Source organism: Microcebus murinus, chromosome 7 (genome assembly GCF_040939455.1).
Source record: "Microcebus murinus isolate Inina chromosome 7, M.murinus_Inina_mat1.0, whole genome shotgun sequence".
Classification (NCBI taxonomy): Eukaryota; Metazoa; Chordata; class Mammalia; order Primates; family Cheirogaleidae; genus Microcebus; species Microcebus murinus.
Window position 1 is genome coordinate 20,554,862 of NC_134110.1, and position 19,313 is coordinate 20,574,174.

A 19,313-nucleotide genomic window follows, 5' to 3' on the forward strand; every position below is an offset into this window, starting at 1 on the left:
GATTCTGAAGGGAACACAGAAGTCATATGGGTGCAAACCTTAACCCTTTCAAAAGTTTAATTTCTTTAGTTACTTGAAAAATCTAATAAAGACAACACAGGGATTATCTTTTTAAGCATAAAATCTTGTCTTCTTTTAGGCCATTATGTAAAAGGTAAATAAAAACCTTCTGTAGTGTAATTTTTTAATTAAGAAAAGGAAACAGGACATAGAATCAAAAATAGTACATTATGTCATTTCATTAAGAGAAAATTGATATCTCAAACTGTTGTTTAAACCAAAAAAAATATGATCAACTTGATCACATACAAAATTCCTTTATAAATTCTTTTTAATGAACTTTATCTCAATTTGCACAGACTATTTATAAACATACCTATAACTCTCCGTGTTTGTGCTAAATTTCCCTTTCTTAAATAACCAGTCATCTTATAATCAAAAAAATTTCCATACAAGATTCTTTCTTATACAGTATTAGTCTCCTTTCTGTTTAACCTTTCTTAACAAAAATATGTTTCTATATTCATTGCCTTTTTACATCTCTTTCTCTTACTCACTAGTTACCTTCTATCTTGTTTTTATTTTCTTCTCAAATTTGTATTTTTAATCAAAATTTAAATCACCCTCTGAATTAGACAAAATTATATATATTTAATAAGACATTTTACACTTCTCTTAATTTTTTGTTATTAAAAACATTTAATTTATGGTAAACTTGATATATAGAACCATATGTATCAACTTGAATTCTTATTTTAGCAACTTGAAATTTTAGTGAAAACTTATAAGCGGGAAGTCATGAATTGTCTGTCATAATACACTTGTTGCAAAATAAGATTACAGGTTACTTTAGAATTCATTTAGTCACACTGATAATTCAAATATTTAAAATACAAAAATATTACTCCTTAATATATTAGAGACTCAGTTTTCCAAACAATCATAAGATCTAATATAGACAAACTGAAATGCAAATCAGTGAGGAGGCAAACTGAATGCATCTCTCTTTCTTTCTCTCCCCCCACTTTGCAGTTTATTCAAAAGGTGAACTAAAAGGAATTTGAGTTTTTCCCTAGATTGATGATAAAATATTTGATTTAAGCACTTATTTTTTAAACAAATTGATTAGAGTGTTTTTACATGTCTTGGTAGTAAGATATCACATACACATGGCATATATAGACACACAAACATGCACACATAAAGACAGAAGAAGACCTTTTATTTGCTGGCTTTCAATATATACATATATATTATTCAGACTATTAAGCTTTTAATTACCTATTTTATTGCTCCAAACAATTATTAGCTTGGCAACAATTTGCATTCTAAAATGATGACTCCTACATGAAACGAGGCAGAAATTTTTATTTTAAAAGCACAGAGCTAGGACTTTAGGCATAAATATTAAATCATATTTTTTGGTACAAAGGGAAAAAAGCATTATATGAAAAGTTTCATTTAAGATAAAATAGCCAGGAAAAGTACCCTAAACCAAGGTAAGATTTGTCACATAAATTTAGAACAGTGTAAGAGTTTCTACTCATTCAGTCCTCCCTCTAAGACACACTTGTAAACAGAAATTTCCTATATTTCCAGAATTTGTGTATATATACATGTGTGTATGTGTATATATAATTTTTTTATAAAATTGTTTCAAGATATCAAATTAATCTTCAGGAACATTGGCTTATGCCTGCAATCGTAGCACTTTGGGAGGCCGAAGCGAGAGCACTGTCTGAGGCCAGGAGTCTGAGACCAATCCAAGCAATAAACCAAGACCCCCACGTCCACAAAAAGGTAGAAAAATCAGCCAGGTGTGGTCACGCACACCTATAGTCCCAGCCACCTTGGACATTGAGGCAGGATAATTAGGTTCAATCTGATCCTAGACTCAGTATATTTTCTATTGCAACTTTCAAACCAGTTAGGATCAAGAATTCATTCAAACAAACTCAGAGAGCTTAAAATACAAATCTGAGGAGCTTCAGGATCTGAGAAAAAACGTATCCACAAGCCCCAGTAATGGGTACAACCTGGTTGTTACCTTGCTTGTCTACTTTGTGCTCCTTGGAGGTCTCTAGGAACTCTCCTTCATAACTATTGAAGTAACCCGTGGTGTCATTCAAGAAACAAGACACGGCAAATTGTCTGAGCAAGGCAGAATCTTTACTTCTGATGAGAAGGACACATCGCGGCAATAAAAGCAGCCAGCCAGCAGTGTGTTACGGGGAAGTTCTTCATCTTTTTATCCCTAATGCAGACCTAGGGCCACGTCTCATCCCATTGGTAGAGATGTTGACCTCACAATCTTTCTCTTACCTGACTGGCTAAGGTGTGTTGTTGGGGTAAAAGGGAGAACAAGGGAATTAAAGTTAGTAAATGTGGATTTTTTGGTATTACAATAAAGGAGATTAAGCAAAGGTTATCGTTATTGTACAGTTTGTGCTATGTGCTAATAATTATGTAAAGCTGGATATCAAACAGAATATTCCTTTGGAAAAAAAATATTAGGCCAAGGTCATCTCCTCCTACAATTTCCCCCTTTTATATTAGACTTTTCCACTCTTTTCCTCAAATTCAGTAAGGAGGAGCTGATTTTGGTGTTCTTGGTTTTTTAATAGTAACAATTTGTTTTTATAGGGAGGTGGATGAGGTTGTTTAGTTAAGGTGGTTTTTATTAATCTGTGGATTAGTCTCCTAATATAAGGGATAATGTACTATTTCTTTAATATTAAAACATTAAATACAATAATAGGAAGTTAGTATTGTTGTTATCAACCCTTTTTATTTTTTTAAACCATTGCTCTATTAAGCTAATGAAAGGGTTATCTATCCCTGAGATTTTCAGCTGGTTCATTAGTCAAGATAGTAAGTTTTTATAGAGTTTTTTTTTTTGTGTGTGTGTGTGTGTGCTGTCTGGAGCTGTGTTATTGGGGATACAAATGTAGCACTGGCCTTCAATCATGAAACACATATTCCACCTTTTTCTGTTAATATTATATCTAAAGCCATTTTATTTTCCCACATTATTTTACTGGTGGGCCCTAGTTGTTTGGTTATAATTTTTATGGCATCTCTGGTATAACTTCCAAAATTTTTTGATCATAGTATATGTAGTTGATTCAGTCTATATTTTTATTTATAGTGGACCACCAGAAGAATAAATATTCAAATTTGCCAGCTATTTGATTTCTAGTTTTGAATTCATTTGATACCTCTCAGGGGCTTCCAATAGCATTAATGAAAATATGGAGATCAAAAGATTCCCTGGGAGCATCTATTTTTCTTTTTGTCTGATGTCCCCTTTCCTCAACTAGGATCTGATTGGAACACCAGGGTAAAAGAAATGGTCAGTTGCACCAAAGTGCAGGTGCCACTCTAGCTTTTCAGTAGGACCTCAAATAGTTGGTCTTTATGATACCTCCAGATGTCTTCTCAGGGTATGGAGAGGGAAGACTGATCCTGTAGCTTCTTGAAGACCAGGCTTTGATTGTATCCTGTTGTGTTTCCAAGAGATGCTACCTTCTCCTCCCGTCTAGAGAGACACAAGGTAAAGTGGATGTCAGAGGCTGGTGGCCTCATGATCCTCGGGGGCTGAACCACAAGACCTCTCATGTTAGAGAAAAGCAAGGATAGGGTCTTGCACAATTTATTTCCCCATGCCATGGTCTCCTGGAAGAGAACTACCATACAGTGCATGCCCATAGGATTTATAGACTATCCAAGTGGAAAGGGAGCTGTTTGGATCTCTGGTCTTCCTGTCACACAGGGGTAACAATCACTCTTATTAGGGTGTGGACAGAATATTTGATCCATTTTAACTAGGCATTTAAATCATTATACCCAGTTTCTATTGCAACTGTTTGTCTTAAATCCTTGACTTTTACAACAGTTACCTTAGATGGGTCACTGGGGAAAGATATAGGTATAATGTTGTAAATTTATTTCTCTTTCTGTTTGATAATTTATTTTTTTCTGTTATGTAGGTTTTTAGTAAGATCAACTTTCATTTCCCCCCTCTTTGGTTAAAAAAATATATATTTAATGAACTCAAAATCTGGGGAATATGAATGGAGATGTCCTCTTATGCAGTTGCTTCCTGCTTGACATGGAAGTTGAGATGTCTCTACCTGAGTTGAGAGTTCATTTGGGTTACAAAGGGGGTTGGAATTGGATGGTTTTAAAAGTGAGAGTAGAGGCAGGACAGGAATCATGAAACCTGCAAGGACTCTTTTTACTTCCTTTTTTTTTCCTTCAGTTTTGAATGAGTAACTGGCTGTTCCAGGTTGGTCTTGAATTTACCACAAAACATAGTTTAGTGAGTTTTATTTCAATACTGGTAACTTAGAAACTGCAGCTTTAGCAGGCAAAAGATAGAAAGTTTAACAAACTTTACTTTTTAACTCCATAGTGGAAAATTGATCCTCTAAGTTCTGAATTTTTGCCCATTACTTTAAACATGTGTACAAGAATAGAAATCCAAAAGGCTTGATAAAGTCGTATAAACTGAGACAGAGAACTTTTTTGTTTTAAACAGAGATTCACCTTTCACTATAGCCAGTTTAATCACATACAAAATCCTTCCCTAAATTCTCCTCCATGAACCTTATCTCAACTTACACAGACTATCTTTGACATGCTTGGACTTTCTGTTTTTGTCCCAAACTTTCTTTCTTAAACCACAAGTTATTTTTAGGACACAAATTTCCATACAAGTTTCCTTTCTATACAAAATTAGTATCTTTTTAACTTTACATATTAAAATATATTCTCATATCTTTAACTTTCTTTATCTCTCTCTCTCTCCTACTTATTTTTTCCTTCTATCTTGTTTTTGTTTTGCTAAGCTCATAGAGTTAGGACCCCAGGGCTGGATCAAGGGGAAAAGAAGGTTGTATGTAAAGTCTCAGTTAGGTTTTTCTGGGAGCCTGAGTGGGAAGCCTGTGGTGTTAAAGGAGTTAGGTGTCTAACTGAATCATAATATTTTTTCCCAGTCTGGAATGAGGCAGGTGGGAAGAACAAAAAGGAATGGGCAAAAACTTCTCCCAGTGGTCAGAAAGGCTATGGAATACACAGGGGCTTTGTATTTTACAGGGGCTTTGTATTTTACTTCTCACCCTGATGATGGAGATAGGAGAGGGAAACAGAGGTAATGAAAATTCAGGGAGAGTAGAGTAATGGTGCCTGGATTTACTAAAGTCAATATGCTTACCTGTGACAGAGAGTTATCTGAGGCTGGACTATCCCAATGTGATGAAGGTGAACTTGTTCCAAATCTGGACATGTCCATCAGACTGAAGCAGTTCCAGTGCATCTGTGGGTATTGAAGATGCTGGCTCAGGGGACCATTGTCAATTCTGGCCCTGAGCTCTGCTACCTGGGGCATTGCTCTCCAGGTACCCAGATGGTTGTAGAGGAAGAAAGGTGTACTTCCCAGGGTAGGATGTGATCCTGGTGCCTTCTTCCCTTAGCCTTCAGGGTATCTCTGTCTCTGAAAAACTCTTTTATAGTGGTAGCCACTATTTGGAAAGCTTTTTTCTGCTCTTTGGTTGCTATCAGTCCCATTCTCTCGTTTTCCTCTTGCCTCTCCCCATCCTGGTTATCAAAGACCTTGAAGGCCAGTTTTAAATTTCCACTTGTGGATTCTGAGGCCCCTTTTCAAGCTTTTGGGGTTTATGCTGAATATCAGGGCTGAATGGGGGATGAAGAGCATTGCTAAGATATATTGTCCCTCCTGGGTGTTAGGATTTAAGTAGTAAGAGGACAGTCATGAAGGGAAAATACTGGACTTTTATCCTGGTTCTGAGTAATATACAATGCCTTCTGACCCTGCAGCCTCCCAAAGAGGGAGGTGGTGTACAGGCAGGGATGAAGCCTGTCCAGCCTTGGGAAGTGTGGCCAGGCAAGAGCGGTGGGGACAGAAGAAGAAGAAAGAGGAAGGGGAACAGGGAGAATCAAAAGAGAAATCTTATCTGGAAAATGAAGGCAGTGAGAAAGATGCAGAAGTAAAAAGTAACATGTGGCAGACAGAGTGAAGATTAGGATTTCTAGCAAGTTTAAAGAAAGGCTGAACATAGAGAACTTGAGACCTCCTTGCTGTGCCAGCAGCAACAGAAGGTTGAGTGGCAGAATGGCATTAGGTTTAAGAGATCCATTCTTGGGCCAAATTTCATTGTCATGTAACTTCATGTTGCCTCTGATCACAACTAGGAGAAAGAAAAGAAGAAGGACTTTAGGAATGGTCATACACTGAGACACTGAGAGTCTGCATGGGGTGTCCCCCTGCTAAACAACCTGAGGTACTGATCAGATATCAGGCATCTCTGAAATCTGAGTCAAACCAAGACCTAGAGATCTGGCCAGAAAACAGGCATCCCCAAGTTTTGACTCAAGCCAAGAAAAAGGGAGTTTAAGAATGGGCTCTTGTGTCTAAATGAAACAATAAGATTTTACCATTTATTAGTCCTAGCCGGCTATCAGGGAAACTTTTATTTTCTCTAGAGATTTTCTTGTGTTATTTCCATCTCGACTTCCTGGTTGTGTGTGTGCATCTCAGTCTAGAGGTTCAACCCCCCAACACACACACCTGGAGGTTTCTAACACTCTTAACTTTTGCTCTGTATGTGTCCAGTCTAAAGGTTCAACCCCCCAACTTGCAGGTTTCTTACACTCTTCACTTCCACTTTGTCCATTTCCTGACACTTCCTTGTGGAAATTTAGGCTCCTCTTAACATTGGTGTGTCAGTATAAACCCCTGACTAGGATCAAGTTCAAGACTAGGTACCACCTTCAGTCGTATGAGGCAGCCATGGAACTGCGAATCAGGACTTCACTATCACTTCATGCCTAAGGCACATCTCAGTCACACATACACACCCTCTGTAATATTCTGACAACCAACGAAATACTTCCTTGCCCGGTGACTTTTCTTACCTTAGTCTGTGCACAGAGTTACCTGGTTGCCAGGGATCCTGATTAGGCCTTTTTCCCTGTGTTGCTAAGAGCTCAGGTTCATTTACCGCTTTGGGGTGTGTTGGTCACCTTAATCCCAAGGGCTGCCACAAGGGGGTAGCATGACACGTCTTCCCCAGGAGCAGGGATCGAGTCCTCCTTCCAAAGAAAATGGGCGATCACCGGAGAAGCCTCCGAATTGTTGGAAGTAATCCGCGGTGTCGTTAAGAAAACAGACGCTGCAAATTGTCGTGGCAAGGCAAAATCTTCACTTTTGATCAGAAGGGTGCGCAGCAGCGGCAGCAAAAGCAGCCAGCCAGGAGTGCGTTATGGGGAAGTTCTTCATCTTTTTATCCCTAAGGCAGACGTAGGGCCATGTCTTATCCCATTGGTAGGGACTTCGACCTCACAGTTTTGCCTTGCTTGATTGGCTAAGGCGCGTTCTTAGGGTAAAAGGGAGAACAAGGAAGTTAGTTAGTGAATGTGGGGGTTTTTTGGTATTCCAATAAAGGAGATTAAACCAAGGTTATTGTTGCTGTACAGTTTGTGCTAAGTGCTAATAATTACATAAAGTTGGATATCAGACAGAATATTCCTTTGACAGAAAAGATTAGGCTGAGATCATCTCCTCCTGCATAAATAACACACTTCTGAAAGATTAAATTTAACAGAGTTTTATTGAGCAAAGAACAACCCACAAATCAGATAGCTGAACCAGAACAGGTTCAGAGAGACTCTAGCCCTGCCATGTGGTTAGGGACATTCATAGACAGTATGATTCAGCATTTGCCTTGAATAATCAGATGCCTTTGCCTGGCTAAGGCTCAGGGATCAGCAAAAAAGAAAAAGTAGAGAGGAATGAAAGTAAACAGAACAAACAGCTAACAGTTTTATTTTTGAATATTTTAAGTACACTCCTTTCAGCCTTAACCCATATTATAATGTAATCAAGGAGGCAAGATTTGGGGTTTTTGTTGTTTTTTAACCTCTTTAGAGGAAAAAAAACCCAGTAAAACATAAAAAAAAAAATAACAGTTTTTATGATGTCTAAAAAGTCATAAGAAAGAGCTCAAAGAAAGGAAAGTCTAACTAGCATCAACAAACAGCACAATTTATACAAATACCAAACCAGAACAAGTTCATTCCATGCCAAATAATTGAACATAGGATGCCCAGATGAAAACACAAAACTTGGACCCTTAGGGTATGAGGCGAATCAGTTTCTGCCCTTCTTCCCACAGAGGCAGTGTCCAAAGGATTCTTATCTCTGTTTTAGACAAGATATTTGCACTTCAATTTTTTTCAGGATAATTTTTAAGGCTGGCCATAAAATTTTTAAATATTCTTTTGTTCTGATCTTTTTTATAAATACAACTAAGACAGTTATTTACAATAAGAGATCTTTAAATTTATTTTTGAATTGAAGAGACCTTAAATAATCTATTTTAGCCATAATTTTTAAAGAAGTACTGATTATAAAGTGACTATCAAAACAAAAAACCTTCCAATTCTAAGAGTATTCTTCTAGAGATGCTCCCTAATCTCCATCTTGCAGGGAGAAGTCTCCCTAAGACAAGACTTTTCCTATAATATAGGAAAGCCAGCCAAGACTCACGAAGGAGCCAAAATGTCTTCAGAGAGGCAGCAAACCAGAGAAGGACAGGGATGCTGTACTTGCTTTGAATATTCACCAGGATGTCCTCAGTTTCCAGAAATTGTTTCTGTCCTGTAAACAGGTAGAAACACCATGGGGGAACAAAGTCCCACCAGGAGGGATGGAGCCAGAGAAGGCGCTCAGTGCAAGAAAACTGAACAGCTGTTAGGGCAAGTTTCTAAGTCTGCTGTGCGATTGAGAGGCTGCCAAACCATGGGCATATCCCTACAGTGGCAATCCTAGATGAGCCCCTAGTTTGTTGCTGCCCAACCAGGTTCATTTGCCCAGTGTCCATGATGAAGCCAATGCACTGATACAGCAGGGTTTGCTGCAGAGAAAGAGTTTACTCCATATAGCACTAAGCATGGAGATGGAAAAATTTCTCAAATCCACCTCCAAGAGAATTTGGGAGACAGAGTTTTTAAAGACAGTTTGGTGTAGGCAATTGTGTCTGATAATTGGCTGGATTTAGGACAGACCACAGGGTTGTGGAAATTGTCATCTTTGCTGACTGGTTCTTGGGTGGGGGTCACAAGACCATTTAAGTCAGTTTATCAGTATGGGTCACTGGTCTGGGTGGGTTAGCCATTCCACTGGAATACAGGACCTGGATGATTTCTTAGAAACTACCCCTTGGTTTCAAAAAGATGATGCTAACTATGGAGAAAGCTAACAATCTTCATGACCACCAACAATGGGACTCCAAGTGAAGCAAACAGGGGGACAGTTGGTAATTATCATAATTTTAGCTAGGTCTGTGCCTTATTTTTAACTAGATCTTTACCAGTTCTCACTGGTAAATTGCACCCTTTTATCAATTTGTAAAGGAGGTTTCAATATCAAGGGCTCAGTGTTGCTGGAAGATTGAGTGCTCAGAAGGGACATATACGGATCAGCCTTAATTAGTGGCAGTCTATGTTGCTCAGCACATGCACAACCTCCATCACTGCCACCATGGCCATGAGCCCATTGAGCCATGTGGGGAAAGAGGCTCAGTAGTATTCTCAGAACTGATTATCATGTCCACTGATTAAAATCCTATTCTATTGAGGTAAATTCTGGTGAGCATTCTGATCTAAAGTGCAACATAGGGCTCAAGAGTTAATATACCCCTGAGGTAGGACAATGATGGTGTATGTCTGCCTTGCTGGTGATATCAAACTGCTTCTGGTGGACCTTGTATACAGGAATGGAGAATAAGTCATTTGCCAGAATAATGGATATAGACCAGGAACCAGGAGATGTGCTTTTTTGCTCAAGCAATGAAACCATATCTGTTACAGCAGCTGGAATTTGAATCAGCACTTGGTTCAAATAATGGCAATGTACTGTCATTTTCTGGGTTCTCTCTGTCTTCTGCACAGGCCAGAGAACACAGTTTTGCAGGGATGTTTAGGGAATCACCACCCCTGCATCTTCCCATAATGTAGTGAGTTTATCAACCACATCTAGCAAAATAATATAGGAAAGGCAGGCTGGTGTCCACATAGAGTGATTCATTCTACGTATATACATCATTTACTTCATCTCTAAAGGGTATCCCTTCATCCTTGGGCTTGTGTTATGTAAAGGCCTTTGACTTTTTATAGTCAGAAATAAGATGAAAGACTTGAAGGCAAAGTTAATTCAAATGGATTATCTTTATGTCTTTGCTTTATTTTTCCCCTGTCCTGCTCCTGTACTTCTGTGAACCACGTCTCAGTGGACTGATGATGGCACTAGCAGGCCAGCCTGCTTAGGTGCTGGCATGAATATTTTCTCCCATTTTTACCATTGAATGTGGAAAGGGATTGGATGGAATTCAGTCAACTCATTCATCAGACTCTGAGTTGCCTTCTCTTAACTCAGACACTGTGTTCCAAAATTCATGGCACATCATGGCCTGAAAACTCTCACAAAGAATAACAGGAAATAGTAGGGCTGATGACATTGTTTCATGTCCCTCAGGTACCAGTGCCCCGCATTGATTGATGTGCTCTATATTTCAATCCAGTATTCTGTATAATTTGTCCATTTTTCTACATATGATAAGCCACATTCAATCCCTAGATGTTTTCCCACAACATTTTGTTTCATTTGTCCCACAGTTACTCCATCATTTCTGTATCCTTGGAGCTAGTTGATGTGATTACAGTGGATCTGGAACAATGTGAGTCCAACACACACAGAAAAGTGACTGGCAACTATAACAGTAAGGGGAAGGTCATAATTCACCAAATTAACAGTGTCTGTAGGAGTTCATTTGCAAGGTATCTACCTTATGAAAATGAATCAAAGGTGAATGAATCAAAGAACAATCTAAAAGAAATATAAAAGAAATGATAATGGCTCTGTCAATTACACTACTATACACATAATAGACTTATTCACACTTACTGAAAAAGCCGTTTTAGAATTTTAAATATACAAGCAATATTCATATACAAATGAAAACAATATTGAAATTCATTCATAAATTAATTCACCCATATCTTAATATTCTGATTCTGAATATTCTGAATTAGGTTTTTATACACAAGCAATGATATCTTTACATCACCTTGTGTAGCATGAAGAGTGATGGTAAAGAAACATTTTTTTTTATTTCAGCATATTACGATTATTTATGTGATTTCCCCCTTTCCTGTTGGCACCCATTCCACAAGTATCAATATAGGTGATCTTAGCAAGGTAAAACAGAACATTTCAAGATATACTCATGCATGTGCAGAAAATTTAAATCATGGCATGGCTCAAACAAGTCTAGCAGTAACTGTGACAAATTTTTTTTTAAAGTATATATTAGAAAATACCTGCACACATATAGTAAAATGAGTGAGGCATGGTAACTAATATGGATTTCAAAATATCCAAGAAACCATATTAATAGAATTAAATCCTATTGTACAAGTAAATTTTATGTCAGTAAGAGGGTAACACTGTGGAGGAGGACAGAAGAGGTGCAGATGAGGCAGCAGCAGCATGGTCCATTCGAGGGTCTGTGCAGTGGGTTGAGAGTGGGTGGCTGGAGAAGAGGCTGAGGAGAGTCAGGGCTCAAATCCTGTCCTGAGGATAGAAGGGGGCAAAAGAACCATGCTCATCTTCAAGTTCAAATCCTCTTCAGATTGAAAGAGAGACAGAGTTTTTTGGGAAGTAGGCAAAGATATAGGTGAGGAAGTTGAAAAGTTAGCTAAAACATTTATGAAATTCAACATAAAGCGAAATCTTCAGTGTTGCTTTGTGTCCACTACATGTGTGAGGGTCACAGGAAAACAATACAAACAATTTTCATATTCTCTGAATCAGTTGAAAAAACTTAGAAATCTAAACTTTCGGTGAAAGAACTGACCTTGAGAACTCAGAAGACAGTCATCAGACCTGGAATGGAAAGGACAAGGAAGACGTCCAGGTGGAGGAACGTTGAGAAGATTCTGAAGAGGAGCAGTGAGTCCAGCAAACAGGGGAGGGAAAGAGAAGAAGAAAAATTGTGTCCATGGCACAGGCCAGGGCATGAGAAGAGGGCAGTGGAGAAAGGTCCAGTGGGATCAGAAATGTGTGAGGACAGCAAGAGCAGGAAGGTCAGACCATGGTGGGACTGGGCTCATATTCAACAGGATCTTTTCTCCATGGACATAAAACATGTCCACACATGTGACCACATGTCCTCCTATATATTCTGTGATATTCTCCTTCAAAACTCATGATTTTCTCATTTCTCTCAGCTTGTAAGATATATTACATGAATTTATTTTTCTTTTAAATGACATTCATAGCAATTTTTGCCTATGTTTCATATTGGTAGATTATTTATATTTATAGAATTTTTTGGCCTAGTAATCAAAATAAATTATCCCACTTTGTGTGCCTTTAATTTTATCTTTTTTTTTTTTTTTTTTTGAGACAGAGTCTTGCTTTGTTGTCCAGGCTAGAGTGAGTGCCGTGGCATCAGCCTAGCTCACAGCAACCTCACACTCCTGGGCTCCAGCGATCCTTCTGCCTCAGCCTCCCGAGTAGCTGGGACTACAGGCATGCGCCACCATGCCCGGCTAATTTTTTATATACATATCAGTTGGCCAATTAATTTCTTTCTATTTATAGTAGAGACGGGGTCTCGCTCTTGCTCAGGCTGGTTTTGAACTCCTGACCTTGAGCAATCCGCCCACCTCGGCCTCCCAGAGAGCTAGGATTATAGGCGTGAGCCACCGCGCCCGGCCTAATTTGATCATTTTTGAAAATTAGTTTCTTCTCATTTCAAGGCAGAGTCACCATTGCATGGACCTAAGCAAGCATTTTGTGTTATTGTGTTTTCTTTATTAATTTTTAGGCCTCTGATGTGTCTTTGCTTTGTCATTTGACATAACAAATACATGTGTATACAAGTTAATATGTATATATGTATATTAACTTATACACACATATATTTCTACATTTGTCCATATAGATGTATGTAAAGTTAAGCATGAATTCCTACTAATATTTCTAGCAGCACATGAATTTAATCTAGTAAACATGAATCTGCAAACATTTTTCCCAGTCTTAGTGTGGTCTTGATGGTGTACTTTCAATCACAAATGTTTTTAATTATTTTGAAGCTCAATTCATCCCTTTATTTTTTTTTCTGTTGTCACTTGTATTTTGGTATCATAACTTATATGCCATTATTTCACCTAAATTTATATAGATTTATTTCTATTCTATGGGATGTGTAGTTTAACTCTTACATTTAGGTCTATGCTCTATTTTGAGTTAGTTATGTATAAAAAGTGGAAAGGAGTCATCTTGCATGTGGATATATGTTTGTGGTAGTAATACTTGTTAAGAAAATAATTTTCCACAATGAATTATAATGTCAAACTTATAAATAAGTTTACCGTAACTTTAAAGATTAATTCTGGATACTCAACTGTATTCCATTTACCTATATGTCTATCTTTGTATTAGTACCACAATGTATTGATTACTATTGGTTTATAATAAGTTCAGAAATCAGCATGTGAGTCAGGTATTCTAACTTTGTTTCTTCTTTTTAAGATTCTTTTCACTATTCTGGAGCACTTGAATTTCCATATGAATTTTAGAATCAACCTGCCAACCTGCCAAAACAATTGAAAAAATACATGTCAAGATTTCTACAGAGTTGTAATAGATTTGGAAATCCATTTAGAAAATATGGGCATCAAACAATATTAAGCCTTCCGATCAATAAAAATGAAATGTTTTGTTCCATTTATTTAAAATATTTAATTTTCAAATATATTTGTAGTTTATAATGTACATCTTATACTTACTATATTAAATTAATTCATAAATATATCTTTTTCTTGCTATATTAAATGAGATGATTTTCTTAGTCTCATTTTAAATCAACTGTTATTAAATAGAAATGCAGTTTATTTTATGTTTTCAGGACTTTATTATTTTTTATAGAGATAGAGTCTTGCAGTTTTATTCAGGCTGCTCTCAAACTCCTGGCTTCAGATGGTCCTCCTGCCTCAGCCTCCTAAATTGCTGGGATTACAGGCATGAGCCACTGCACCTATCCAGAAATACAATTGACTTTGTATTGACCTCACATAATGTAACATTACTGAACTGATTTTTTTCTTTTAATCTTACTTTAATGGAATTTTAAGGATTTTAAATACATTAGATCATGTCATTTCTAAACAGAGATAGTTTGACTACTTCTTTTCCAATCTGGATGCCTTATATTTATTTTTCTTGCATAATTCCACTAGTTCCATTTTCCAGTACATGTTTAATAGAAATGGTAGATGTTCACATCATTGTTGTGTTTTTATTCTTGGGGAAATTAATGGTATTTTCTTGACACTGTGTGTTGGTAGGTGAGTTTTTCCTTGAGGCAATTTTTAGGTGAAAACAGTTCCTTTCTATACATAATCTGTTCAGTGTTTTTACCATGAGTAGGCATCATTTTTGTTAAATGCTTATTTTGTACCCTCCGAGATAATTATGAGGCAACTGTCCTTTATTCTATTAATATATTACACTAATTGTTTTCATATATTTTACAAAACTTACTGAGATAAATACACTTGGTGATAGTGTATAAACCTGTTTTATGTTGCTGATTTATTCTGATATGTCCTTCAAGCTTTTTGCCTTTGTATTCATAACATTACTGGTCTATATATTTTTTTTCTTAAAATGCTTTAGTCTAGTTGTGTAATCTGGTTAAACCAGTCTCATAAACCAAATTGCACAGTGTTCCTTTCTCTGTTTTTATTTTTTTAAAGAAAAGTTAATGAATTATATTATTTTTTTAAAGGTTTGGGATAATTAAGCAATGAAGTCTTCTTGACATGGGCAGCAATTGACTCCTAGCAACAATCACATATGATTAGAAGAGGATCCTTTACCTGCTGAGCCTTCAGGTGAGACCTTGGCCTTGACCACCATCTATTAATACATTTGGATTCCTGACCCAGAGAAACCATGAATAATATATGTGAGCTTTCTGTCGCTAACGTGTGTGGTAATTTCTTATGCAGCAATGAATAAGTAATATACCTGACAGTCAATATAATGTGGTATCCTCGATTAGATTCTGGAACAGAAAAAATATATATTAGTGGTAAACAAGATAAGAAGGAAGTATGTACTTTTAGTAGTTTTATACATCTGGACATGTCTGAATTTTCAAAAAATATATTGTGGTTATGAAAATATTAACATTTCAGGAAGATATAGGGCATATGTACTGTCTTTGCAACTTTCTGTAAATCTGAAATTATTTCAAAGTTTAAAAAATTATACAGTATTTTTATTACAAGAAACCAAACATAAACTTAAAAAAAAAAAACAAAAACCAACCAAAGGGTGAAAATTTCAGGCCCAGAGGATGAATGGACATGTAGGAAGATAATACCAAAGCAGTTTCCTTTTTTGCCCACCATTCCAGTGCAGGTGCACCTGTTGCAGGAAGGCATCATCAAGCTCCAGAAACTCAGGCTCCCCATTACCCAGTGACCAGTTTGAGTGTCAGTAACCAATTCATTAAAGACAGTTAGCTGTGCCTCAAATGTCCCAGAAAGCCTACTTCAAGACATTGTTTAGCAGTGTATCTAAAGGATAATGTGAAAGACTTTACTAAAGATGTGGCTTCTGGATATGAAAGGCAAAATTGAGAAATGTCAGTGACAGAGAACATAAACCATATGTTTACATTGTGAGAGTTTATTCATGGTACAGGGTTTCCTTTTTCAAGCTTTAAAAGGGCAACTATACCTTCAAGCAAGCCTTTGGGGAAAAAAACCTGATAATTAAATTATTTTCATTGTTTAGAACCCTTTGTTATTTCATTGGGATCCTAATTTCTGTGGGCACTTGTACAATTATATCATCAGTTGCCAACCCTAAAAACCACAGAATAGATATTGTCATGGTAGCAGGTAAAGGTACAAAAAAAAAGTTTATAAACATGGGGGTTTTGGCCACTCTCTGCTTGTACAGTATGGTAAATGAAACTTACAAACAGGTTATTGGAAGATGAATACATTTGAGCATTTCACAATATGTTGTGGAGAGATGACAAAAGCCTGGTTAAAAAAATATAAAAAGGTACAACCTGTCTCCAAACCTTCATGCACTGATATAAGAGGTAAACACAGGCTACATGGTGACTCTACATGTCCTGGACAAAGAATCCCCAGAGAAGGTAAGACTGTCCTCATCCCCACACAGCTTCCAGTCACGAGCCACAGCACTGTGCCAGGTAGTGGCAAGGTTGTGTTCAGGAATCATGACTATAAACCCACACAGACTTGGCACTGTACAGTGCACTCCTAAGAACATTCATAAAGTTAAGACTGTTGGTTTTATGGTCCATAATCATGGGGTGTATTTTCCATACCACATTCATATTTTCAGTGAGAAAACAAGCTCTCGCAGCCTGGAGACCTGCAGTGAGACACATCTTGTTCCAGCAAATGTTACAGCAAGTGTTACAGTAATTGACCAGGGAAAGAACCAAGCAGCACACAGAGGTTTGGAGAATCAGCCTTTATTTCGCTGGTGGGCTCAAAGGGACACACCACCAAATTCTGAGCACCACTTCCTTATTTATCTCCAGTCTTAAACATTTCTTGGGTCACACACAACCAATCAACTATGAGCATGCAAAATTATCCAATCAACGGTGGGATTACTAGGATCAGCCGTAAGCTTCACATGTATCAAATCAGCAGTGGATTTTGCCTCAGGGCCCCCAGGCAGGGGCTTTTCCCTATCATTCCCCCCTTTTCATGCCCTTATCAGTTTACACAGTGGCATCAACCTCTCTATAAATCTAATAACTGCATTGAGCAAGCAGGGTCCTATGGCTACCATCAGAAGGGTAGAGGTCTGGCTAGGGGCAATAGCTAAATTAAAGCCCCAAGCCTGTTCTAACTCCTGTTTTCTCTTGTGGATTCTTTCTTTTAGCCCTTTGACTTTGGTAGTTACAATTCCTGATTGGTTTACATAGTAACAACATTCTTCACCGGAAACACACAAGTCCTCACCTATTCTGCTGTGAGTAAGTCAAGTGCCCGTCTATTCTGCAGAGTTTGCCAGTGAGTCTAACTGACTCTGGAGAGATAGCAGGGAGTCCTATCCCAGCTGCTGTCCCTCCCCCCTATAGGGCTCATTCGCTCCTGACATGGTTTGAGGGGCAGTTGGTTGTGTCTATTAGAGCGGGGGCCCAGAGAGCCCCAACCAAGAACAACATAGAGGTACCCCATGTAGACCCAGAAAAGGATTACCAAGAAGCAAGTTAGTCCAGTCTATTGGGGTGGAGGCCCCAAGTCCAATTCCCAAGAAGACTCTGAGTACTATAAGAGTCCAAGCCAGTGGTCCCATTCAGTCTTTGGTTTCTAGCCAAATTCAGAGGCCTTAGTGAGCAGGTGTCTGAGCCAGATCTTCACCGGGTCCTGTTAACTTTGTTGCACCATCTATTGGCTGGTCACATCATCCGTCTCAGCTCGTTTCACAAGGCAGTGCTTAACATATCTACCCAGGGTAGTTGTGTCTCTTGACGGAGTTTGGCCAAGGTAACCTTGAGGGTTTGGTTCATGCATTCCACTTTCCCTGAGCTCTGTGGCCTATATGTCATGTGTAACTTCCACTGAGTGACTAATGCCTTGGAGAGGATCTGTGTAACTTCTATAGTGAATCTGGGTCCGTTATCGCCCCGGGGAATGACCTCTCTCAGGGCCTCAACCCAACCTGAGAAGGTACATATCATAACCAGCAAGTATTTATATCCCCAGCTGAGTGGGGACACCCCAGTGTGCTGAATTCCTGGGTCTGGCCTTGGTTTATCCACTGCATTGTTCCTGGTGCAGGTCTGACACTGGGCGCTAACTGTCATTGCCACAGAGGGAAGTTTGGCTACATGTTAGTATTGGGCAAGCAGCTGGGAGAGGGCTGTTTTTCCCAGATGAGTCAGATTATGATACCAAGATACAATGGGATAGGCCAGCTTTCCCGGGATGAAGACGGTTTGGTTGGGCAACTGCCACCATCCATCTGCGTTTTTCCTGGCCTGTTCCTGCTCTGCCCATTGGTCTTCTTCTGGTTTGTTCTGGGGTTTCTCTGGCCACTCAGGGGCGAGGAGGATCTGGCATTTGGTGGATGCGTCCTCTGGTTGTCCCATACTGGCCACCTATCTTGCTGCCTGGTCTGCCAGACGGTTACTGTTGGCGACTGAGTCTGTGCTCTTCTGGTGGCCCCTGCAATGGATGACTGCAATCTCCTTTGGTGCCCTCACTGCTTCTAATAGTTGAAGAATTTCTTCCTTATTCTTAATTTCTTTTCCACCCGCGGTGAATAGCCCTTTCTCCTTGTAGATTGCCCCGTGTACGTGCACCATAGCAAAGGCATATTTGGAGTCTGTATATACATTGGCCCTTTTGTCTTGGGCATACCTGAGGGCTTGGATGAGCGCCCATAACTCTGCCCTCTGGGCTGACCATCTCTGAGGCAGAGGGGCTGACATGGTGACTTTGCTCTATGTGGTGACAGTGTAGGCAGCCAACGATTTGCCATCCTGGATGTAGCTGCTGCCATCCATGTAGAGCTCCAGGTTGGGCACCGGCAATGGACTATCTTTCAAGTCTGGCTGGCTTGCATAGATCTCCTCCACAGCCTTGGTGCAGTCATGGTCCAGGTGCCCTGGCTCAGTAGGAAGGAAGGTGGCAGGGTTTAAAGTCCACACAGTCTTGATGGTGATGCATGGGTTTTCACACAGCAGTCCCTGGTACTGTGCCAGCCTAGTGCTAGATAGCCATTGGTGCCCTGATGCATTCATCAAAGCCACTACTGCTTGTGGGACCTACACATGGATATTTTGCCCAAGCGTAAGCTTGTCTGCTTCCTTGATTAGCAAGATGGTTGCTGCCAGTGCTCTCAGGCAAGGCAGCCATCCTGATGCTACCAAGTCCAGCTGTTTGGACAGATAGGCTACTGGCCTCTGCCAGGGGGCCACAGTCTGCACCAGTACCCCCATAGCAACCTGCTTCTCATCTCTGAGGGCAGCCGTTCAGACTCCTCAAGCCAGGCCTGGAGCTCCCGCACCATCTGTTTTAGTGCCTTCTTCATCTGTTCTAGGTGTGCACTTGTGTCCTGCTCCTTCTTCAGCTCTTCAGCCATCATGGTGGCATCAGTGATGGCCTTCTTGGCCTTCTCCTCTGCCTCCTGCCTCTCCTGAGCAGCCTCTTCCAACTCC

The 19,313-nt window shown here is 39.0% G+C and overlaps 2 long non-coding RNA genes across 10 annotated transcripts in view; one reads left to right on the plus strand and one right to left on the minus strand.

The window, feature by feature from the left end:
* LOC105871323 (uncharacterized) overlaps positions 1-19,313 on the minus strand; it is a 41,702-nt gene that overhangs the window by 17,789 nt on the left and 4,600 nt on the right. The window contains exons 2-4 of the long non-coding RNA XR_012920107.1: positions 6,937-7,397; positions 5,216-5,317; positions 3,425-3,538 (exon numbers count right to left, since the gene is read on the minus strand). This is a non-coding gene — a long non-coding RNA (uncharacterized LOC105871323). The remainder of the gene's footprint in view (positions 1-3,424; positions 3,539-5,215; positions 5,318-6,936; positions 7,398-19,313) is intronic.
* Positions 1-19,313, plus strand: part of LOC105871321 (uncharacterized) — a 139,270-nt gene that overhangs the window by 17,713 nt on the left and 102,244 nt on the right. For all 9 annotated transcript variants that reach the window (XR_012920102.1, XR_012920098.1, XR_012920106.1 and 6 more), the window contains one exon: positions 14,877-14,982. This is a non-coding gene — a long non-coding RNA (uncharacterized LOC105871321). The remainder of the gene's footprint in view (positions 1-14,876; positions 14,983-19,313) is intronic.